The 26855-nt window shown below is 36.2% G+C and overlaps 1 protein-coding gene across 1 annotated transcript in view; it reads left to right on the top strand.

Annotated features, from left to right (window-relative positions):
• The window catches only part of LOC149075417 (SAM and SH3 domain-containing protein 1-like), a 315786-nt gene that overhangs the window by 66893 nt on the left and 222038 nt on the right, over window positions 1-26855 (top strand). The gene's annotated exons all lie outside the window — the stretch shown is intronic.

Raw genomic sequence — 26855 nt, 5'->3', positions numbered from 1 at the left:
GGTCAGTTTGATTCAATGACCAATCGGGATACCAGAAATTTTTTTCCTTCAAAAGAAAGAATATAGTGCCTTCAATCTTTAGTCTGTCTAATTTGGTTCAAGGTTCATGAATAACGTAAAATGTCCACATTACAGAAATTAAATTGCCTTTGAAATGGGTTATTTTCAAATTTTTATCGTATTAAATTGCATCCTACGTGAATTTTAATCTCCAAGGAGCTCACCATTATAATGCTTTTCACTCGTCTCGAAACGAATATTGTTATTATTACTACTATTATTATTATTCCAGACATGCAATGATTGAATTGTCTCCAACGAACCATGCGACGACCTCACTTTGTCTCCTTCTCTAGGAAAGAACCAACCGATATAAAAATACGATTCTCGATTATCCTCACGTTTCACTAGAATAAATTTCTATACGTGGGACAATAAAAAAAAATAAAACTTTAGTGGTCTGAAGCCAATTTCCCACACACGAGATATTCGTCGCGAACCGAGTATTCTTTGGCTCGATTCCATTCTTTATATTGCGTAACTTAATGTCAGTTTTCGTCATTTGTCGGAAATTCGAGAAATAATAAAATGGCACTAAACCTTACAAAAAAAAAAAAAAAAATACTGCAAGAGAAAAAAAAAAATCATTGCTGAATTTCCATTTCATATTTAAATTGACGCAATTTACTTTTATTGAGTCATTTCCAAAGCATTTAAATGCTATGGATGATGAATATTACGAAGGTTTTTTTTTTTTTCACAGTAAAAGCACTATTATTTGATATTCTTTTGTAACACGGGATTCGTAAGTTTTATATTTGCAGTTTATACACAGACATCGAATCGCAATTTGCATCGAATATTGAATCACGACGACGGTGTGTGCGTTCCGTGTCGTTCCATAGAAATACGTGGATCCGATAGCCCAGGTCGATAAGATACTCGCCTAAAGTACCGATTGATGTTTAGAGGTGTCGCGAGTTTGATACCTGGGGTTCGCTCTTATCAGAAACTTTCCTGACACAGGAGTCCACCAGAAACGGCGACATGACCACAGAAAAAATCTTTTTCTGTGGTCATGAGTGCCCTACATCGAGGGGCTAATGAACCAACCCCCCGGTGATAATATAAAAAAGAGACAGTTCGGAATCAGCAATGAATTGTAGGTCCCTGTCTAATTAGCCCTTATGTTCAGAAAATGACCACGGTGCGACAAAAATTATCAATGATCGATAGAAATGCGTGATCGAGCGCGCAGTCTGTGAAATAAACTCCTTTATTCGTTTAGGACATCAAAGAATGTGACACTATCGCTGATTCATACAATGTGCGGTCGTGTGGGCATCGCGCTGAACTCTCATCATGAGGATTCAGGTTCAAATCCCGTTCACAGCACAGTGATGTTCGGCTGAAGGTGGCTTTCGATTTTCAAGGTGCGAATGCTAGCCGGTCTGCCATTCGGAAAAAGTCTCTTCGCAGAGAGCAGGCAGACCTTCAACATGATACTTGCATTACATGAAAATTCAGGCATTTACTATCTTCACTTCAAAATATGGAAAAAAGATGGCAGCACTAACAAGAATATGAAATACGGATACGGTTACTGTGGCCAATTGCGTGAATGTTGAAGCATATCTGGACATTCAGGACAATGCAGTGTTATTTACTCTGTCTCCGCTCTACGGAGCGTCTCAACGTTCCCTGTCACAACACGGTAGGAAAAAAATGGATTAAACAGGCGTGGGAAACATTTCCCGGCCTGCTTAGAGGGCCGGCTGACGAAAACTTTTCTAATCCCCTAGATAATTTTATATAGGGACAATGTAAATCTGGAATTCCTTCATAACGAAATTTTGTTATTACGAAGTGATTTCTCCGGTCTCTTGGAGTTCGTTATAACGGGATACAACTATATAACGAAAATCATTTAAATTCAGCGATTACTATTAAACGCTCTATAGAATTCCACTGCAAACCATCGACGAGACGTGAAATATTTTCAATGATATGTCAATGTATTCCCGGCTTATCAAACGCAACGTAGCGCTTCAAACCACGATAATGGCAACTACGGATAATAATACATAGGGATAGCATAGTACGTGCATAGCGATTATATCGATTATAGATTGCACCTTAATCTCCGAGTTATCGAGTGTTGAACATTCACGAGGCTTTACAATATTGCGCATTCAGTGTAGTACACCATCATCCTTATGGCATTTGACATATATTGCCTTGCCAGAAGCAATAGCTGGAACTCGGTGCTTATGTGCATGTAATGGCTATTTGGTCACAACTGCTGCATAACAATTTCCTATCCAGCTTTGGGTTACGTTAATGATGATGATACGGTTCTGAGATGCCGTTTGATTTCACAGTATTGCCTTCTAGCCATTTTAAGAGAAGAGCTTTCGCATCAACATTTTCAATCAAATGATGTGAATGTAGGGTTTTTTCTCTAAATTTTCCACCTTTTTTTGCAATCTAGTTAATATCCCAGCTAGTTTACGGAAATTTCATCTCCAACGCTTCGGTTCCGACATTTCTCTTGCAATGACTGTACGAGTGACCGAGTGAGTGATCAAGTGATTGGGCGAGTAGCCAAGTGAGTGGGTGAGTGGCAATACAGGGTGGGCGAAAAGTCCGTAGAAAGTTTGAAAATTAATAAAAACCGGAAAAATAATCGAAATAAAAAACGGTTTGCAGGGTGAGCATCGCTAAAGGTCCAGAGAATTTTTTTAAGACAGGAACAGCCGATAGGTGATGCTGGTACGAGTGACTTCGGTGGAAATATGCAAATGAGATGGTTATGGGAACTTGCGCTCCTAATATAAAACCACTTGTATGTAGACCTGCTGCACTCTGCCGTTACTAGATTTGTGACTCGCCTGGAATGTGTTATCCCCTGTTGTGGTGGTCATGTGGAACATATACTGCTGTATAAACGATTTGGATGTATTCTGTTCGTTATTTGCGTATCTTTTCTTTGACTTGTGTACGTCAGCGTCACCTATCGGCTGTTGTTTTTTAGTTATTTTTTCCCAGTCTTAAAAAAATTCCCGTGACCTAGCGATGCTAATCCTGCAAACCGTTTTTTATTTTGGCCATTTTTCCGGTGTTCATGAATTTTTAAAGTTTCTACGGACTTTCTGCCCACCCTGTATGAGTGAATGACCATATGCGTGATAAAGTGAGTGACAGTATGTGACGGATGATAGACCAGGTGAGTGTGGCCATTCATATGGTCACTAACTTGTTCACGAAAACAGTCACTCATGCGGTCACTCACTCGTAGTTACTCGCACAATCACTTAGTCATTCACTCGTAGTTACTCGCACAATCACTTAGTCACTCACTCGTATATTCACTCGCACAATCACTTAGTCACTCACTCGTACAGTCACTCGCATAATCACTTAGTCACTCACTCGCACAGTCACCCACATACTCACCTGTTCATGAAAACGGTCACTCACTTGAACTGTCACTCGCCCAATCTTGGTCACTCACACCGTCATTCATTTACTTGGTTACTCATTCGGTCACTCATACGGTCAGGGCAGACGAAATGTCAGGGGCGAAATGTGTCGGGGACGAAACGTCGAAGGCGAAATTTCCAGATCTCTGGTGCAGTCCGGTAGTCGAAATATGAGTTCAGCATGGGATGAACAGACCTGAATAGGCTTTCTCAAAACGGCAATGCCCATCGTGGAGACTTATGGCAAAAAAATACAAATAAAATAAATAAATATACAAAGATGCGTAGCCGGGCGTCCAGCAGTATTATATATACATGTGAGAAACATCAGTATCAAATAAAACGATTATAATTCTTTCATTGCAACTGGTGATTGGTCTTTGATTTATGTACTACATTGAATAAGTATTTTATGAGCAGTAATGCTTATTAAGTTACAACATTTGCTTCAAAATTTTAACAGTTGCTCATTTGACTGATGTTCATTTACTGTATACAAACATCAACTATGAAAACTTTGCTGCAAAAACCTAATAATTTAACTAATATATAAAATATCTATTAATATCTTACTTTATTTATTTTTTCTATGTAACAACATATTAATTAGCAACTAATTACAAATTTCAATCGAAGAATTATGACAGTTCTATTTGATAGGTAGCAAGAAGAGGTTCTAATTAGTTGATGTTTCTCACATGTACTATAATACTATACTGTATACTTATAAGATTAGAAGAAGTACCACTAAACTAGCTCGTATCTGTCGCCGCGTCCAATGACGATGCCTTTGATGCGTGCAATGCTGCTGGTCGGATAGAGAAAACGATGAAGTTTGCATATGACCTTGCTCTATTGGCAGGATGCCCGGCAACGTTGATGAGACTAGTCTCAAGGATGAATATAAATGTCAATAGGCAAGAAAGCTCGCCGTTTCTCATTAAAAATTAAAGGTCAACAGATAACATCGTTTAAGTACTTGGGGAGCTCGATCACTGAAGATGGCTACTGCAGCAATGACATAAGTTATAAAATCGCCCTCGCTAAACAAGAACTGTTAACGAACTAAAACTTACCAATCAAACTGCAGATACGCCTGATTGAGAAGTATGTGTGGCCTACTGCACTATACGGATCAGAGACCTGGATCTTGAACAAGAGAAACGCGAAACGATTGGAAGTACTGGAAATGTGGTGCTGGAGCTAATAAGCTGGAAATCGAAATGGTCAAATTCATAAGTAATAACACAGGTTGGAGAAAGTCGCCAAATCCTGGAAAAGATTAAATACAAACGCTTATACTAGATGGGACATGTTCTCCGGCATGTCAGTTGTTCAAGTGCTTCTATCTGGTTGAAATTCACAGCCAACCAGTTTGAATACTTTCTTGCGAAAATTATGCTACTGTTACTTAACCGTAAATGGACCTTGTACACATTCCTCTATGGAATTTCTAACGAACCTTTACATGCCGGAATATGCGTGTACGTGTTGTGTGCAAAATTACCCCTTAAAATTTTGGAGGGAGTAAAATTACTCTTCAAAATTATTTTTTCCGATAACACTGAGTCTCAGTCATTCTCACACTCTAAACATCCATATTTTGTAAACTTACTCACCATGAAAAAATAGTGCCTTTATTAGTTACTTTGTCCATAACTAAGAAACGACGAGTAAAAATAAGAGTTGCCAGTCAAAAACCTTGTGGAAGATAACGAAAAACATGGAACTGGAGCCCCTTCTGCTACCTAATAAAAAACACAGCTGTTATGGTTCGGATTGGTGACTGGTTTTTGACTGATGAATAGCATGAAAAAAATCAATACAGAGTGATATTTATCGATATTTTATAAACTATAATATTGATTAAAGTATTGAGTTTGTTTCTAAATTTAAACAGTTGATGTATGTGAAATGTAAAATAGCATTAGTAACACTTGCAAAAGGATATTTACTTTTACATAGCAGATGATCAGGTGGCTGGCCCATCTAAGCAACCTGATAATTGTTTGCCCAACAGGGCTAATGGAAAGTCAATAAGTAAAAATGTTGAAAAAGAAAATACAAATGATCCAGATCCCACTAACACAAATGAGTGGCAGTTGGTTGAAAAAAAGAAGAAAAAAGTCAGAATACCACCATTAAATTTGACAAAATACAAGAACTGGAAAGAACTCTCAGTTAAAATTAGGGGTGTTTGTGAATCAAATTTTGATGCCAAAAAAACTGGCACAACACTGCAATTACACGTAACAACAGAAAATGATCATAGAGCTGTGACTAAAATGCTTGAAAAAGAGGGAGTAAATTTTAGCACATTCACACTAAAGTCAGACAAAAACATAAGAGTGGTTATTAGGGATTTGGATACAACAACATCTTGCGATGAGATCAAAGAATCTCTCGAGGAGTTGGGTTACACAATTATTAGTGTGGTACAGCTAAAGAGCCCCCGTCATAAAGATGGTGAAAAGATTATGGTCCCAATACCACTATGGCTCATTGATTTGCCCAGGACAGATAAAAGCAAGGAAATCTATCAATTATCTTCATTAAATTACTTAAAGATAAGAGTAGAAACATACAAAAGAAGGAAGGGGTACACGCAGTGCTACAACTGCCAAGCCTGGAATGGGCACACAGCCCGAAATTGTTATAACGAAGCCCGCTGTGTCAAATGTCCAGAAAAACATCACACATCACAGTGTGATAAGGTAAAGGGTAAGGACTTACCAGTGTGTATAAACTGTTCCTTAAATCATCCGGCGAGTTTCCGAGGATGTAAAAGGTACCCGGGGAACCTTAAAAAATCTGGTCCTAAAGCAGTTACTGGGTCACAAAAACTTAGACCACCAAAGCCCAGGCTTTTTTCCGTCACAAGTTCAAGTGACGATGAAATTGAGAAAATAGACATTGAAGCTGAGGAATTACCTCAACAGCAAAAACCAACAGAAGTAAATAATAGACCTACAAGAAGGCATAAGACATATGCAAAAGCTGCAAATGTCCACGAAGAGGTGGAAAATAACAAAATAGAAACTAACAAAAACACAATGACATCAAAAGATGTTAACATGACTGAAACAAACAATAATTTATACTCTGTACCAGAAATTATACCCACATCAACTATTGCAGTTGAACGTAGGGAAAGTGTAAATAATGAGGTAACCGCAAAGATCCCTCCCAACAGGATAGATGGGGAGGTGTCCCAGATTGTGAATACCGGTAATAATGAGATATCATTCCCCTTACAGGAGTTAATGGGTCTAATGAGAAAATGTTTTAATAACATATTACAAGCTAAGACATATCAAGAAAAATACTCAGTATTTATTGATAGCTTTACTGAAATATCTATGAAACTATTATCGGTAAACTTCACCAATGTTCAATAACAGTTCACAACAAATAAAATATCTCAAGATCATGGCGTGGAACGCCAGAGGTATTATTCGTGATCTCCAAGAATTAAGAGAAATTGTTGCAGATGAAGATTTTGATCTGATGTTAATTTGCGAAACATTTTTAAAACCATGTTATACAGCTAAGATAGCAAATTATGATTGTATAAGGAAAGATAGAACGCACGAAAGAGGAGGGGGAGTAGCCTTATATATCAAAAGGCATTTAAATTATGACATTGTTGACCTCCCACATTCCCGAGATTGCGAAGCGTTGGCAGTGGATTTGCACCTCACTAGCACTAGAAAAATCCGAATTTGTGTTTTATACAAACCACCAAATAATCAATTTGATATCTCTCTGTTAAATCATATATTTGACTGCAATTATGCAACAATTCTTAGCGGTGATTTAAATTCTAAATCACCAATTTGGAATTCAAATAATTACAATGCAGCAGGACGTATATTAGAGCAGTATTGCAGAAATAAAAATATTATTACATACGGGCCAAGTGCTGCGACACACTATCCGGATGACAGCAACCGAACACCAGACGTCCTAGATATTACACTGGTCAAAAACCTCAGTGTTCCTTTAGCAGTAGAGGTAATATCTGCACTTACATCAGATCACATTCCAACAATTATTGATGTTGATTTCGAAATTCCCATACAACAAAAAATCAAAAAAATTACAAACTGGCCACTATATAGGCAAGTGCTTACAGGAATTGAAACACCAGATAATGCTAGTGAGTGTACCATAGATATAGAAAATGAAATAAACTCATTAACACAAAAATTGCAGGACACTGTTAATAATTCCACTCGGGAAAGGTCAAACGAAAACAACCCATTAGCACTCCCCAGATATCTGAGGGAAATGATAAGAGAAAAAAATAGAGCTAGAAGAAGGTGGCAAAAAACCAGAGATGCTACACATAGGCTCAGATATACAACATTACGAAACAATACACGTCGAGAAATCAGGGAATTTACAAGTGAACGATTTCTAAGGTTCCTAGAAGATGCTAATTGTGAGGATGGGTCGTTTTATAAAATTTATAGAGCACAAAAACCCCGTAGCCAAAGACTTACATCTATACATGGCCCGCATGGACTGGTATATACAGATGAAGATAAGGTAGAGGTATTTGCAGATACCTTTGAACTGCAATTCTCACCAAACACTAATACTTCAAATGTTCAGGTCGAGAGAGTGCTTAGAACTATTAACGAATATTTTGATAATCCTCCACCTGAAACACAAACAGCTCTCACTCCAACAGATACCAATGAATTAAAAACAATAATAAAACATTTGAAAATTCGGAAAGCATCTGGGCATGACCTAATTTCAAATATGGCACTGAAGAATTTGCCCAATAATATTTTAGAATATATTGTCAAAATTTTTAATAGATTGCTGGAGCTCAAATATTTCCCATCTAACTGGAAAACAGCAATTGTTAAAATTATACCAAAAGCTGGCCAAGATTTGCACTTTCCAAGCAATTGGAGACCCATCTCATTGCTTAGTAATTTTGGAAAGTTATTCGAGAGAGTTGTGGTAACACGTATCAACACTTACGAAAAGTCTCATCCAACAATTGGGCCCGAACAACATGGATTTAGAGACGGTCATTCTACAACCACACAATTATTAAGAGTTATAGAAACACTCCAAGAAGCTAGAATTTATCATGATACAGCTGCAGTTGCACTGTTGGATTTAAGTAAGTCATTTGACAAAGTGTGGCATGAGGGGTTGCTCTATAAAATGATTAGAATGGCCCTACCCTTTAGCATAATTAAAATTGTACGTCATTATCTTGCAGCAAGAACTTTTTATGTAAAAATCAATGACACAATATCTACAACTAGACGAATTAGATCATCTATAGTGCAAGGCAGTGTTATAGGACCTTGCCTCCACAATTATCACATGAATGATTTTCCAGTGGCAATTAAGGGTATTACTGCGCTGTACGCAGACGATTCAATGATAATTTGTACAGATAGAAAACCACAGAAGGCATTAAGTAATTTACAAGAATTAATTGATCAAGTCGAAACATGGTGCGAAAACAGCAGAGTTAAACTTAATGCAGACAAGACAGTATTTATGTGGATCACAGGAAAACTAGATCTACCCCCAGATGCCGGAATAGTGGTTGGGGGGAAATTCATTGAACCTGTTATAAGTACTAAATACCTGGGAATAATAATTGACAAACGATTGACATTTGTGCAACAACGAAATTATGTAATACGAAGAGCAGACGTAGCAAAACACACTTTAAAACGCATACTTGCAAGCAGATCAACATTGACAATCAAGAACAAATTAAATGTATACAAAATGGCTATCAGATCCATACTTTTATATGCTGCACCAGTGTGGCTCTACTCGAGCAATCAACACATGGTTAAATTAGAACAATATCAAAACAAAACAATTAGAGCTATGCTGGGAGCCAATTGGTTCATAAGGAATAGAAGTATAAGAAACGATATAGGAATGCCCACCATACATGCCTTTGCTCAAAAGCTGGCTAATAATCTCTTCCAAACTCTTGAAGAGTCAGAATACCAACATCTTAGGGAAATATCCACTTACCCAAAAGATCAGATATCAGCTTTTTCCAGACCCAAAAACTTTCTGGTTATGAAAAGACCGGAGGTACCGGGATTGTGAAGAATGTATATAAGCAACTATATATAGTGTAAATAATTAGACCAACTGTAAAATATCAAATTTTGTAGATAATATATATTTAATCAAATAATCATAATTAACTGCATTTAATAACATATAATCGCATTTATTAATATGATCTATAGTTGACGCTGAACATAAAAATGAGAGTAGGTAATATATGCATTATGATGAATGATTAATGTTAAAAGAATAGCATTAATTATAACTTAATGACGTCCTAACAGGCTGATGAAGTGACATTCTGCCACTGCCCTGTTGAGTGACACTTTCTGCTTTCTATTTCTCCTCCAGCCTACTTAAGCTTTCTTTTCCCCCTAGATTAATAACCCAATATGGGTAATATTAAACTCTAAGTAGTTTAAAAATAAAACATATACAACCATGGCGAAAATAGCACTACTAGTCCAGGATGGCTAAGAAATGACTCAGGGGTATGCACTGATTGCCAATTTCAGTCGGAACCCACAGGCCACTATGTCATATTTAGGATTTAGGATTTACTTTTCGATTAAAATCACAAAAAAGTAAGGGAGTTTCACCTTGTGAGTATTACTTAATTATTCACATCAACTGTTGACATTTTGAAGAAAACTGAACAATTCAATCAATATTATGTTTATAAAAATATTGATAAATATCACACTATATTGATTTTTTTCATGCGGGCCATCAATCAAAAACCGGTCACTAATTCGAACCATAACAGTTGTGTTTTTTATTTGATAGAAGGCAATCAAATAAAAATTTATTGATTACAAGTCATTCACTTAATGATTAGGTCACTTACTTTGTCACATGCTGAATCACCAGGTCACGTACTTACTGACTAGGCCACTCATTCTGTCATTCGCTCACTCACTAGACCACTTATTCTACCACTGGGTCGCTCACTAAGGGCGGTATTCACCGACATGGTTTAAACTATAGTCACAATTTTTTGATAAGAGATCCACACGGATGGGTTAAATTCAGGTTTCTAACCAATCTCTTATCCAAAAATTGTGACTACAGTTTAAACCATGTCAGTGAATACGGCTCAAAGACACTCACTCACTACTTTACCATGCGCCAACTCCGGTCATACGGCAGTTTCCAACCATTGGAATTGGGTGGGAAATGAAGGCGTCATTTATCGGTGGTCGCCCCAGGCTCGGCGGGGGGGGGGGGGGTGGTAAAGAACTTATTTTCGATGCTTTTTCCCGGATTCAAACCAGTGGATCTTGACGGAACCTTTCATGGTGGAAGACGAGCCTACCACTGAACACACTCACTAGGTGACTTACGCTATTTCTAGGTCGTTCACTCCGTCACTCGCTCACTAATTTGCTCACACCAACACTAGCCATTCGGTCACTCACTCACTTACTACTATATCATTTACTGATTCACTCATTCGGATGTTCCTCGCTCAGTTGCCGGCTCACTGATTCGTGTCAAACTGTTGTCGGTGAAGTTTTAGTCCATGAATTTTCCGTCAATGAATTTGGTCGGTGAATTTTCCGTAAACCCACGTGCGCTCTCAGTAGTCAAAAGTGAAGCCTACAAATGATATTTAGAAACGACGATTTCTCAGGCTTCTCTGCTTTTAATGAAACAAAACTGAAATTTCCACAAGTTTCTGTAGCACTCGCTCTCTCAAATAAAGTGCCGAAGTCCAGAGACATTAAGAAACAAGTAAATTAAAAATATTCGATTATAAATGGCAGTGCGGTCAACGTTTTGTTTTGAATGGAGCTCAAAATAGCAGATGAAAAGAAGGGTCGCCTATAAATTTCTTGTACGAAGAGGATCGTTGCTTTGTAAAGTTTTGTAAACTCTGATCTAACTTTGCCGCAGATTAGTTATCCTTTAGTTTGCCACCCAAAAATACCGAGTCTCGCGTCGTAGGAATATGACCCCCCAAAGAATCCACTCGAAACTGCCGCATTTTTGCTTTGCATGCAACAAATTTTGACTATATTCAATGTAGCAGAAATTTTCATATAGGATTTATGCGTTTATTTTCGGAAATGATCCAGAATTCACATTCCTAAATGTCGATAGGAGCAAGTCTTGACAACACATTAAGCTTTATGTCGAAACATTGAATCAAATGCCAATAAAATCTGCGCACACATCACATTCGTTTTTAGTGCAAAAAAACGAAAGTTAATAGAAATTCGAGACGATTCCAGAAGTACATAAAACCGTAGATCTCTCTCTCTCTCTCTCTCTCTCACACACACACACACACACAGAGAGAGAGAGAGAGAGAGAGAGAGAGAACCAAAATTCTCTTTCTCTCACGAAGAATTAATTTAAAATAACTCTCAGGTGCAAACAGGTTGTTTCGTTGTTTCATAAGCCGGAGAACCCTTGAAGTCGATTCGCAGGTTTCGTGTACATATTGTAATTTCCATGAACTTCAGACTTGGGATATAACGTTCTAATGGTATGCTCAACTTACAACTCCTTTAGATGCTAATATTCCGTCACATCCAGTCATACAACCTGTTTCATTGAATGTTTAGAGAAATGTGAATAAAGTAAAAATCGCCTATTCTATTTGTTGTCTGTTATGATATTCTTTAGAGATGTCTTTGGGGACTGAATCTCTCTCCATCTTATTAATATATCAATTATTATTTTTTCATTTATGTACATAAAACCGTAGATATCTCTCTCTCTCTCTCTCTATCTCTCTCTCACACACACACACACACACAGAGAGAGAGAGAGAGAGAGAGAGAGAGAACCAAAATTTTCTTTCTCTCACGAAGAATTAATTTAAAATGACTTCTAACTAAATAGACTTCTAACATGTCGTAAAACACATATTTTGCCAGCCATAGATATTTAAATCATGTCACGAACAAAAGAGATCACATAGAAATACAAATTTTTTTGTTTCTCGTAAAATGATTATTTGTAATTTGTTTTTGTACAGTTGTGTCGTGCTGTATCATTGTTGCCACCTATTGCAGAGGCTTTTTGCTAAGTCAATAAAGATTATTATGATTATGATAGTTTTCCACCCAAAAATACCGAGTCTCACTTCGTAGAAATATGACGTCTATAGAATCCACTCAAAACCAGCACGTTTTTGTTTTGCGTATAACAAATTTTCACTCTATATTCAATGGACTGGAAATTTTGACACAGGATTTACGAGTTTGTTTTCGGAAACAATCTGAAACTCACTATCCTAAATGTTGATAGGAGCAAGTCGTGATAACACATAAAGCTTTATCTTGAACATTGAATCAAATGTCGATAAAATCCATGCACACATCATTCGTTTTGAGTTCAAAAATCCTAAAGTAAATAGGAATTCGAAATGATTCCGGTACATAAAATCATAGGTATCATACATTTTTATCAGAGAGAGAGAGAGAGAAAGAGCAAAGAGAATCATTCTCACGAAACGTTTGCACTAAATTTGTTAGCTATGCATCATCATCATAACTTATAGAAACTAGTCCGTCTTCGATATAAATCGTCGAAATACATAGATATATCCTTCGTTTCTGCAGAACTTCTAGCCTTGTGGAGTACGTAGTCTTCTTCTATACTAACTCGGAACTCTCGATGCCATACTGATTTATAACATTTCCGGATGAACTACGAAGGGAACGTTAATCTTCGACATCCAAACGTAAGTCTCTTTCTAGGTACACGCATGCATGAATCATATCGTACGTGCACGTAGGTAGGTACGAAAGTTTCTCGTGCAAGTTGTCGTGAAAATTAGGAATGAAAAAAAAAATCGATTCTCCGTGGATGACAGGGAAGGGGATACAATCATTCAAACCTAGACATGCGAGATTAATTTTTGCGAAAATGTGGAAATTTTCGCTGCGAGGAGCGAGGTTGTTTCCGAGATTGTTCCGAATCAATCACTGATGTCACAATGATGAAATAACTTTTGTTCCATTTCCGAAGTCCGACAACAACGAGAAAAGTCAAGAAAAAATATATCTGAGCCTTTTTTTATTATTGCTGTTTTTCCTGGTTCTTTACGCTGTACTTGATCCTAGGATCTATCGGATAACCCTTTGGGGCTTCTCTTTGAACGGAACGTAATACGTTCCTGATGGTTTACTCGGTATTAGACACTGATTATCGATCCGTGTCATGTTGTTATAACCGGTGAATAATTATACTAGTTACGTGGTTACATATCGCAACAAAAAATAATAAATTACCAATATGGTCATTGATCGAAAGGGACAAGTCTGAAATAAATCTGAAGGACCGAAATTCTTGTAGGAAATTCATGAAAAAATGAATGATTTCGGACGAGTAATGGTTTGCATCAAAACTCATTTCATGAATTCAAATTTTATTTATCAGAGAATTCGGAATTATTTTACCTTTATGTTATATGCCGGCTCTAATTTTATTCTTTGGATGTTATCTAACGAAGGGGAACTCGAACAACTAGAATATTGGTCTAAGGCCGGGATTACACTATAAAAGTTTCATAAAATTTCTTGAATGAATCTTGAAAAATGCCACCAATAAGCCTGTTGCTTACACTTCCTCGAATGTGAAAATAGTAAATTGCGGAAACAATCGGTTCTCGAATGTAACCGATTGGTTGCATTTTTCAAGTTTTATAAAATAAATTTTCTAAAACTTTTGTAGTGTAATCCCTGCCTAAGTCTAAGTCTGTAAGCATAAACTTGAGCATAGAAATGGATTTTTTTGGATAGTTGTTTTACATGAAATGAAAAGAATACTCTCAACGAGTTAACCAGTTTAATCAAGATCACTATAAAAACTTGAGTTCATTCAGGGAGATAAAAAATGTGTTGTTGAATATACAGGATGAACCAAAAGTCAATAAACATTTTGAAAAATCATAAATGTTGAACGAATTGCCGCAGAGTATATGGTTCGTACTAAAATTCATATACATCAGTGTGCATCCAAAATTCGCTGAAACTTTGAAATTAATTGAAAGAAAACAAATAATGACGAAAAAAATTTGGTTTTCGTGAATGGGCGCATAAGGAGATCGGATTTATTTTTCCAAAAACCAAGATTAAAAAAATAGTTCGAAAAGTCGATGATAGATGACACTGACATGAATTATGTAATAATATTTATGCAGGGCCACAACTAAGGGGGGAGCAGGTGGGTCCGGTGCCGCAGGTGCCACGGATCACAGGGGCGCAAATTTCACCATTTAACCTCTCCTTCAACATCTGCCAGACCAGACACGACCCAGGCTCTGTCCTTTCGGGATGTAAACCTTTTACCCGTGTGGGTTGGTCCTTCAACATCTGTCAATACTGTCATGCGTGATTGCTCCGTCTGATCACGCATCTAGTTGTGGCCCTGTATTTATGCAGGTAAAGCCATCAATAAATTGGACGGATATACGAGAATTCTTCATTCGATGAAGGTAGATTTGCATTATCTGCTTCATATAGTGCAGGCCAGTGTCATCTACTGTCGAAATTTGAAACAAATTTTTCTCTCTTGCTCGGTACATGTTCATGTACATGAATTTCGATGCAAACTAAACATCACTGCAGCAATACGTTCAAAATTTATGAGTTTTCAAGAAGACTCATAATTTTTCTGACTCGTCCTGTATATTGAACATAATTTTTTTGACCCTTGTGAATCGCTTAAAATAATTTCTATCCTATTAAAGCATCCAATACCATATACCATATATGTTGGTTTTTTTTATTGTAAACAAATACACACACACACAACGTTACACAAATACCGGACAATAACAAACGAAAAGGAATACAAAAGAAAAAAGACACAGATATAACGAATATACGCTATGTGTCCCCAAGCGACCACTACGTCCTTCCAGGAAGGCAAAAAGAATTTGTATTATATACATTGTTTCGCAGCCATTGTGTGAGCCTCCGAGTACGCAGTATAATATTATAGAAAAAGAACATAAAAATTTAAGACATGATGTATAACAGTTCAATGTAAAATCACGTCAGATTTAGTGAATATTCCCTCATTTGCTTTTGTGCAGTGCCTTCTATCGACAAACATTCGAACCACTCATTTTTTGAAAAAAAAAATCTCCCTTCGTGAGAATAACGTTTTTTCCTCAAACCCATTTCCTCAAAAAAAAACCCCACACACAAATTCCTTCAATTTTGTATGAATTTTTAAATTTTCAAATTTATGGGACACACTCTATTTAAACTCATTGTTGGAAACTGAAAAGTTAAAATTGGATGAAAAAGTTGAACTTCGAAAAGTATAAAGTTAATTTAAACAAAAAATGGAAATGTGTTCCCCCTTTTTTGAAAATAAGTCTCCTCAATTGCAATAAACAAACACAATAATACATAATGATAACTTAGTCCTTTATGTAAATCAATTCGTAGCATGTCACTTGAACTGTCAAATGAGATATTGCAGGAAATATTCAAGAAACATAAATTTTAAAAACAAAGTTTTTATTCGCAGAAATATTCAAAATTATCCGATTTTTTTTATTTGAAAAAAAAGTGTAAATTTCAATCATTTTTCAGTTCGAAACGGAAAGATTTTAAAACTAGAAAATGTTTATTTGCTGTTTTTTATGGGAATTCAACTTCACACGGGAAAAGTATATCATAAAAATGGTTGGTTTTTCACATAAAAAACAATCTATTTCCGCTTCAAAAACATTTTCTAAATTTAGAAAGAGTAAAAAAAAAATAATTTTTTTTCAGAGTTCTCTCAGGATTGTTCATGATTTTTCTCTTAGAGTTAGAAAAATAGATAATAGATATTTGAATGTTTATTTGCATGTTATTTGAATATTTCTTGTTTCTCATCTTCATAAAAGAAAAAGAAAATCTTTTTTAACCTAGAATTGTGAAATTGAATTGAAGTTTTTCCTCTTTCATCGTCAGTTTTTTTTCCATGTATATGTATATGTAATTTAATCATAATTTATTCTTATGAATTTACAAAAATAAAACTTTTTTCCTGGGAACGTAATCAGCGCATAAACTTGGAAGTTCTGAAGAAAAACATTGTGTTTTCGGGAAATATATGTTTAGTGTTTCTAAATTTGAATATATAGGAAATTTAAAAGATGTATGTGTGTAAATTTTTTTGTGGGAATGATTGCTTTTCTTCTTGTTGAAAATGATATGATGGATACAAGATAGTTACATGTATCGACGAATTGGTTATTTGAGATATAATGGACTTAGGGTTATCAGATTGTAAAAACTTGGTTAGAGGACGCTTGCGTGTGCACCCTTGTATAAATGAAACATGAATGTACAATGTCTTTGAGGAAAAAAAAAAACGTAAGAAATGACGTCTGAATGTTTACTCTACCCATGTTACACAATAGAAGTTATTTTCCTAAAATGTTTTTGAACATGTGTTTGAACATGGAGATACATATTCACGGTTCAGGCGAAACATACATAGCAAAATAAGGTATCTAAACAGCTGATATAAAAAAGTGGATATTTGCACATTAGGCTTCTAGTATGAGGGGGACGATATTATTCTGAGGCAATCTGTGCCGTGGTTAGAATATCATCTGCCGTGCTTTGATGCAACTAGGATTCTTGTATTCTGGGAATTTTTACGGTGATTGGCCAAACCGTGTGAACGTGTGGGAAAAAGCACATACACAAAACTCTCATATTAATGAATAGATATATGTTTCAATGCGAAAAATTTTTTCTCCCACAAAAAAAAAAAAAAAAAAAAGAATTCCGGAAAAGGTGAACAAAACAAGGTGAATTTTCCGATACGTCAGAGGACGCTTCAAATGACATCAAAAAAGAGGGCATGTCTGGTAACCCTAGATGGACATGATAATATGACTAGGCTAGTAGCTTCTCAATAACTGTAATAATTTAACGCAGTAGAGAATAAAACTACCACTATTTGACTCTACATGCAACTCGTACACATTAATCTGCGGAATTTCTAACGAATCGGTACATGGTAATACTACCATCTTATTCTTAATGTTTTGAAGTGAAGGTGGTTTGAATTCTTAAATTTTCATGTTTCGATCGTTGGAGGATCATGCTGTGCTTTTTATTGGGTATTAACATACGGGACTATATCGCGCACTGTTATGGACGACGTACTGCGATGTACTTTTTGTATTGCGTATCGTGTTGTTTGGGGATATGCACTGTATAGTCGTGATTTTTTTGTGATGGATTTATTCATTTTTGTGGAAGTAAATAAAATATATTTTCTCGAAAATCCCGCTGATGATTTTTAAGTCAAAAAAGGATTGAAATCAATTTCAATATGATCCAGAAATGAATTTCTAGGATCAAATTTTGATGAGGCAATTTTCTTTTCTCTCAAAAAAATACATATCATGGAAATAATAATAAAACAGAAATCGAGCACCATAATATCTTCATCGATGCATATCTACAGGAGGAGTCATAATAACGGCTTCCTGTTTCTTGGTTAGATTCGATCGAAATGATGATCCTCCTCCTTCAAGTGATTTATCCATTTGAGTAACCGACATGGCAGAATAATTTCCGGAAGGTCATCCATCAGCGAGAAGGCTTTGCGGAGTCTGCTGGGCCGCATACTCATCATAATTTTGATACTGACTTTTCCCTCATGCTTCCATTCCGATGTGTTATTTTCGTGGAAAAAGTACCCGACTCTCTCTCTACTGTCATTTCATACATTTCACGGTGGATCGTTGCCATAAACTCAAATCGAAAGTTTCACTCATTCCATTTCGTCATCGTATATGAACGAATGATGATAATAATAATAATAAATATATGGATTCGGATTTCATTAGAAATATTTCCATTCCAGATTGTATATTTTTATGAAATGGCTCTTATTGATCACAACGGGGGCAGTACTTGATGCTTTTGACAGGATCCAATATCTCAAGTCAGTCTCTAGTATCGACTCGAATGGATTTCCACTCGCCGAATAGCAAAATCCTTCGTGGTAAATTAAATCGAGGTATTTCGATTTCGATCTGCTTTAATGACCAAAACATAGCGGTTATAAAATGGCCTCAAAACTAAAAAAAAAAACAAACAAAACGATGTCTTTCTCGAAAAATTCAAATACAAATTCAAAGCTCACAACAAGCAATGCCCAACGACGTGGCTGAAAGGAAATTCCCCTCCAAAAACTATGAACGGCCAATAACTATTTGAAAAGTCAGAGCAAGCCGAAGAATAGCAATTTAATGAAAACAACTAAAAAATATGAGAAAAATATAATACACTGCGTAATGAGAATTATCATTGTCTTCATCTAAGTATGGATAGTTTTTCGATTTAACACTATGAATATTGCATTTCTTTTTAAACGCGTCAATTGTGGGGGAATTCACGACTCTCGGGTATGAGCTATTATATTTATTCATAATCCTATTAGAGAAAAATTCCCTGCAGCACCACAACCTGAAGTTGTCCTTTAATATACGATGCTGGTGTTCTTCTGGCGAAACAGCCGATTGGCAGTTTATTAATATTTCTTGGTCGATTCTATTTTTCCCGTTGAAAATTTTAAATATTCATATCATATGTCCCCAACACCAGCGTTCCTTCAATGTAAACATATTCAAGAAATAAAGTCCCTCTTTATAGCTTGCGTGGCATCAAGAGCACCCATAGCTCTTTCCTGCAGCCCCTACCAAGTCCATGTCCCTCTGTAAGTATGGTCTCCAAAACCTTACTGTATACTCCAGTCCAGGACGAACTAAGCCCCTGGAAAGTGGAAGGATCCTTTTAGGAGTACGCGAAGAGACCTTTTCAAGAATGAAATCGAACATTATATTCGTATTTTCGACCACCGCTGAACAATGTTCCGAAAACCTAAGCCGCTCGTCTATGAGTATTCCCAAATCAGAAAGCTCAGTCCCATCCGGAACAGCTGGTTTTTTGATCCAAAGTGAGCGTTTGTGCTCTTGTCAACATCGAAACTCATGCTCCATTCATTTGCCCATGCTGCAATGATATTTATGTTTGTCTGTAGAAACTCCTTATCGCTTGGATTCCCAACTACCCGCCGCCCTACCATTGGATTCATGTTATTTGCGAATTTGCTAACAATCCCATTGGTACCTTGATCGAGTTTATCGATGTAGAGTGAAAACTTTATGGGTCCAAGGACACTCCCTTGAAGGACTTCACTCATGACACCTGACCAATTAGAAAAATCCGCTTTAACCATGGCTCTGACTTATCATGCAAATTAAATGTTAAAATAGAATGTTTCTCTTGTGCCCAATCTGTATCCAAAAAAGAGAGCGGTTTTAATAAGACAGTAAATGAGAGCTCAGAAAATGATTGGACATCGTTATTAACATACTATGTATAAAACTTAGCTCGGTTTTTTGCTAGAGAGGTCTGACACTGCTAATATGGACATATGAAAATTTCCATTCCAGCTTGATTGAAATTTGATTACCGAGGCCTTAATATGTTTCTGAAACTTACGCATAATTACAGAAGTCCGCAAGAAAATACAGTTTTCTAGATACTTTATGGTTCAACCAAAATTAACTCTGCTCACCCCCAACGTTAAAGCCATTGCTTTTTAGAGCGATATGCCATTGCGAAGGTGGGAGCTAAGAGAGTATGTAAAGGGTAGCGACGTGGGAGAGAGAGGGCAGTAAAATCGATAAGGCGAACTGTGGCCAACCCCGAACATGTGTGCGGGGGGAGGGCTTCGTTTCGAAAATTAACGTGTTTTTATGGCCCATTTGGTCATTAATGGGCCTCGAAAAATCTTATCTGGTCCGCCACCACGTTCTAGTAATCGCCCTATGCTCAGCCAATCAGCGAAACAAACTGATTTAATGGTCGACTCGAAATGGCTCCCATATCGCGAAACAACGCACTCGCTATTAGATTTTTTTTGTTGTTGCACATTTCTCTCTTGGCGGAAGTCTTTCTTCATAGTTGCATCACTTTCGGAAACTCGTTTCGCAAATACTAAAAACATTACTTCGTATGATGAACGTTATATGGAAATTCCACGTTATGTGTTTACATTTCGTTGTGACGAATAAGATGCGCGACCCGCGAAATTCCTCATTTATTCCTCGGAAATGAGATCTCACGCTGCCTGGTGAAGTGAAAATATAAAATTTTTCGGCTGGATGACATTGTTTGCTTCATGAGATCCAATCAAATATCTCGGAATGCGTTTCAATGGGACATTATATCTGGTTAATCAATCTAAGAAGCTACTGGAACTTAACACAACTCAATTGTTTTTGCTGACGCGATTTTCTCGGAACTCAAACATTCAAGCAATTCATAACTTCTAACATTAAAATATGAAAGTCGGATGGTAGCACCAGCAAGAACACGAAACACGCACCACTCTGACAACATAAATACGTCAGGGCAGTGTTTCTCATAGTTTTGTTACCTGTTACTCCCTTACCTAGATCAATTTTCACACATCCGCGGCTTTCCGCAATAGTCTAAAGAACCCTCCAAAGCACGAAGCAAGCGCACTTGAAAGTTGGCGATGCTGTTAGAAGCCGAGACGAACACTGAGAACAACTGCGTTATGGCCGTGCTTACATTCAGAAAACACATTTTGGCATGTACTTGTTCGTTTGATATTCCGCAGAGTACAAGAAGCATGCATGATTAAATCGTAGTTTCGAAATTACTTTAAGGCCGGGATTACATTGTAAAAGTTCTTTTATAAAGCTTGAAAAATGCAACCACGAAGCGTATCGGTTGCATTCAAGCGAATGCAACCAATAAGCTTGCCAGAAACAACAAATATGCCTTTGGTTGTTTTTCCAAGTTTCATAAAAAAAACTTATATCAAACTTTTATAATGTACTCCCGGCCGTATAAACAATTTCAGAATTAATGAGAAACATTATCAGAATAAGGGGGAAAAAGTGTTTCGTAATTAATAATTAATGAAATATATTTCCAGCTTTATCAAAAGAAATAGTTTCAGAATTAATAAAGACTCATAAAACAATTAAAATTTTACACTTCTTACTTTTTTTTTGCAGCCACGATCGCTTGAAAACTCAAGTATTTACCATCTTTACTTTAAAATATGGAGAACGGGTAGCAACAACAGCAATAACATGGAACAAGCACAAACATAAACACGTTCCGGCCTGCACTCATTCGTCAGAAATTCTGCAGAGGAATGTATACATGTTCGGTTGAGCAGTAGTAGTAGTAGCCGCAATCGAAAGCTAAAAATCAAAAGGAAATTTCCGATACTGTATTGCAAGGGTGCACAACCTCCGCCCCGTGGGCCAAACGTGACCCTCAAATAGGATTCATCCGTCCGCAAAACGATAAACACCACAAACGATAAATAAATAATACACGATAAATACCTAGCGCATTACCATATTTTCTTCATAAAAATATGGGAAACAGGGAATTCATACGTGATATCGCCAATTATCACGAAAAAATTGTCTCACGCAATTATATTAGTGAACTAAAGACAAAAAATTGTTGTCGGAGGTAAGTAAAGTTGCCAACTGAAACCAAACAATTTTCAAAGGCAAGTAAAGTTGCAAATTACAGCCAGTTGTAAATTACAATTGTCAAAGGCAAATAAAGATGCTAAAAGTCTGAAATTGCTGCACTTTTTTTTTTTTTTGCGCATTTCTCTTTTGACGTCTTTTGAAGTATTTCTGCATGGATGAAATACATTTGGAAATTCTTTTGCAAATACTAAGAACATTAATTCGTATGATGAACGTTATATGGCCATTCCAGGTTATCTGTTCATATTTCGTCGTGTTGGATGAGATTCGACCCGCGAAATTGCTCATTTATTCCTCGGAAATGAGATCTCACGCTGCCTGGTGGAGTGAGAATATCAAATTTTTCGGCTGGATGACATTGTTTGCTTCATGAGATCCAATCAAATATATCCGAAGGCGTTTCAGTGATGAGACATTATATCCGGCCAATGTATCTCAAACAACTAAAACCTCACACATATCTTACTTGTTTCTCCTGTGACAATCACTTGGCTTAAAAATACAAGCATTTACCGTCAACTTCAAGACATTCATACATTTGTCACTTCGAGACGGATGGCAGCGACAGCAAAAACAAGAAACAAGCACAAATGTAACAACATGAATATGTTAGGGCAGTGCTCTTAAAGTTTTTTGTTTTGCTCGTAGCCCCCTTTGGATTATATTTGTTCTCGTAAGCTCCTGTCTTATCCAGCCCTCCCCCTTAATCCAGGAGTGAGACTTTTTATAATATCTGATTAATTTAGAATTTCAGTGAATTTTTAGTGGAACGATTTTTTCTAAATAAGGTCTCTCTCCGGACACCAGGATCTGGTTAGCTTCCCTCTTGTCCTAATTCTATTCAGGGCCATCTTAACATCATGGTTCTTGGCTCCTATGGACATGACAACCGTGCCGGTACTGATCCGTATTAAGACGGTCCTGGTTCAATGGGTAGCCCTGCTATATTCTGAAAGTAGGTCACACCCTCCTAATATTTCACTAAAAAGCTGTATTTCTTCACATTACTTAAACTAAATCGTTTTCACAGCTCTCTGTTGTTCCTTAACCACCTGTCACAGCTTCTTTCTACTTGATTTTAGTCGTGCTTCCCATCCCTAAAAATAGCCCAGGACCACAAGGGGATCACGTGGCTCCAGGTGGAGAAACACTGTGTTTAGGCCATGCATACATATTATTACAGCATGATGATGAAAACACACACACGCACAAGCACGCGTGTGTGTGTGTGTTGAATCATTATACTGTATATTCCGCAGCGCAATGGGTATAGGATGCATATACGGTTAAGAGTAATAGTGAAACTTACTGAAAAGTTATCTTACTTATAGAAGTTTTTGATCTTGAAAATATGCAAGAGATAAAAATGTTTTTTTTTTAAAGTTATGAACATTAATAAGAATGAAATTTATTCTAAACAAATAGTTATGTTTTCCTGCGAGAGCCCGGTGAATAATTTATTCGTTAAAATTCGTCTTCTCTACTGTGACGGTTTAAATATTAAAAATCAAACAGTTATGATGTTTTTGCATTATTAGAATTAAGTATCCCGTATCAAATTTTACGCTGACCATGAAAGGCACAGCTTTTATCCAAAATATAAAATATTCATAATGAGCTTGTAAGGGAGAATTTCGAATTGTTCACGAATAAAAAAAACCTAGTACATGATACTTTGCACGCTTGTCCGAAGATTAACTGAAATTGCTGAGAAGCGTTAATCGAGAAATTGTACTTTCACGTTGATTACACCCCATTAACACTTTTCGTACCACCCTTAAGAGCTAAAAAAAGCTTTTAGATTATAAAACAGTGCCGTGAGTTGCCGTGAAACCATGTCAAGCTTTTACAAGCCGTTCCTCTGAACATTTTTTTTACAATTTAAAAAGGAAAGCAGAGGTAAATATTGATTCAAAATTATTGAAAATGAGTGAAAATTTCCTTTCATTCGTACTATTTTTTTGTGATTTTAGTAAACTTTTATAATTAATTTTGTTTACTTAGTTTTTAGTTTTTTCAAGGAAATTGTTGTTTATTCAAGTTGTCGAATTTTTAGTTCTTTTTTTTCACATTTTTCTTTTCATTTACAGCCACCTCGTCGGTCCCTTTGTTGCTTTTGTTTTTTGTATTTTATAACTAACAAATTTTCTAAGACATTTATTTAAAAATTCAAGGAATTCAATTTTCCTATTTCTGTTCCATGTGAATTATTTTATACTACCATTTTATTTTACTTTATTAGCTATGGAAATTTACTGAAAAATTTTTGTCTTGAAGATTTATAAAAATTTTTGATCTTGGAAACACAAGAGTTGAAAATGTGTTTTTGAAGCTGTGCATATTAACAAGAAGACAATTTATTCTAAATGAATAATGATCATGTTTACCTGCAAGAGACCGGTGAATAATTTATTCATTAAAATTTGTCTTCTCCACTATATGAGAGATTAAATATTAAAACCAAACAGTTATACGATTTTTTTAGCATTATTAGAATTAAGTATTCCGTATCAAATTTTACGTTGACCGTGAAAGGCACAGCTTTTATCCAAAATATAAAATCTTCATAATGAGCTTGTAAAGGAGAAATTTCGGATTGTTCATGAATAAAAAAAAAAGCAGTACACGGTACTTCGTACGCTTGTCAGAAGATTAACTGAAAGTGCTGAGAAGCGTTAATCGAGAAATTGTACTTTCACGTTGATTACACCCCATTAACACTTTTCGTATCACCCTTAAGAGCTAAAAAAAAGCTTTTAGATTATAAAACAGTGCCGTGAGTTGCCGTGAAACCATCTCATGCTTTTACAAGCTGTTCCTCTGCACTTTTTTTTCGTACAGAAGAATCCAACGATACTCTTCTTACTTAAGGCTTTCTCTTTTCTTTATTTTGGTGTATCCTTTTGCCAGGAGGTAATCTTGCGAAGGAACATAAAACCTGTCCACTCCAAGAACATACGCCTACCAAACTTAATTCAGATCTATGAGGGTTGATCTTCTTCTCGGGAAGCATTCCGATCCATTTAGCTCGGCTTCCACGGAAACTGTCTGGATCGTATATTAACACGGCCTTCAAACTTTCTTTCGTGTGTTCTATATCCTTTCTCGAAATGTCCGAGTTTGTATGTATGTGCGTACTCGTGTAGTGTGTGTGTGTGTGTGTGTCCTGACTTTTATTTATTTTTTTTAAGAGCTGTCCAGTTTGGCCATTAGATGCATTTACAGGGGAACGAAAGTAAACGTTTTACGTGATAAGCGTCAAGAGGTTATATCCTTGTCTCTGGAGCTCAGTGCAAATCACGTAACACTGCCATTTTTCTTTGGTAAAGCTTGTAAACTGCTGTTTCTAAGAAATATGTTAGGATTAAATTTCTGTTATTTTTTATTTTTTCTGCACCTTTTTTCTCTAGCTTGTCATGTTTATCATTGATATGATGATGGAAGTGTAGTAATAAATAAAATTGTAATACTGATCGTAAATCACATAAAAACGTCATGTTCGGATAATAACATAAATCTTCTAAATCAGCTTTTCTCAACTTTTCTGAACTCAAAGACCAGAGAAATGCCTGAAAGAATTTGTCGAACCATTTCGCCGGTTCCGTATTGCGAGGCATTCCTGTATTTTTTTGGTTGTTCCGACAACTTTTTTTTCTATACATTACTTCTGTTTTATCAACGGTGCTTATTTGAATTCTACAATATTTAATGAAACTGTGAATAAAAAACAGCGTTTTCATAACATAAAATTTTATTATGATAATTATAGTCATATACATATGCACATTTATCTCACATATTTGTCCGTTTCAACGTTTTTTCCACAATTCTAACAACGATTGGTGATTTTACTGATTTACAGCAATGTTTTTTTATGATAATAGGTGATGTCCTTTATTCAAGTTCCCAGTCTTCCCATATTTTTCTCAATGAAATAGTCATTTTTGAATGTTTTTCTTTTTAAATACACATTTATTTACTGCTATTCGTAGCAACGATTTACCGTATTTCCTTACCCTTCAGCAATAATTTAAAAATTTGTTTTTTTTTTGTCTACAATTAGTGATATCCCGTACAGTGATACCTCGGCTAATGCAACGCGTTACGAAATTTTCGGCTAACGAAGATTTTTTTCGCGATTTTTCTGTCTCGGCTAACGAATACGGATTTTGCTGACGAACATTTTCATTGGTATGGATGTATGCATTCACACATGCGCCACATCATGAGCTGAATTTTCGCGTCAATAATCATCAGAATCACTGTCACTAGAGCACTAGAACCCGATTAACTCATGTATACCTCGGAATCTTTTTTGCAGATGGACCTACACTTCACTTTTTGAAATTTTTTGAATCATTTCATGTAAAATGAACGATTATTCTAATAGAAAATGCATTAAAAAAGGAGCCTATGCTTTCAGAGCACGCGTTCTTTCAGTGCAAGACTCTTAGCATCATGCTGAACAGCCAAGACATTCTAGGAGATTATCTTTTCCATCTGCATGTATCAGACACAGAAATGTGCTGACAAAATCCCAAATGGATGAGAACAACACCCTATGAACTCGACTGAGTTGTGTCAATACCATCTTTAGTAGACAAAACTGACGTTGATTGTGTACAATACTGGAAAATAGAAATATCTTTAGTATCGCTCATCCTCCAGTAGATTCTTATTTATCCAATTTTGAAGTTGTTCCTTTTAGCCTTCAGTCTCAGTTTTTTAAATAACATTCCTTTTTGTTTTAAAAATACTTATTTTAATCTCTA

The sequence above is a fragment of the Pholcus phalangioides genome, unplaced genomic scaffold (assembly GCF_987345545.1).
Source record: "Pholcus phalangioides strain wild (caught in Gottingen) unplaced genomic scaffold, Ppha-v1.0 ptg000015l_1, whole genome shotgun sequence".
Classification (NCBI taxonomy): Eukaryota; Metazoa; Arthropoda; class Arachnida; order Araneae; family Pholcidae; genus Pholcus; species Pholcus phalangioides.
The sequence above is the reverse complement of the archived record's forward strand: the minus strand, read 5'-3'. Positions and strand labels throughout refer to the sequence as shown.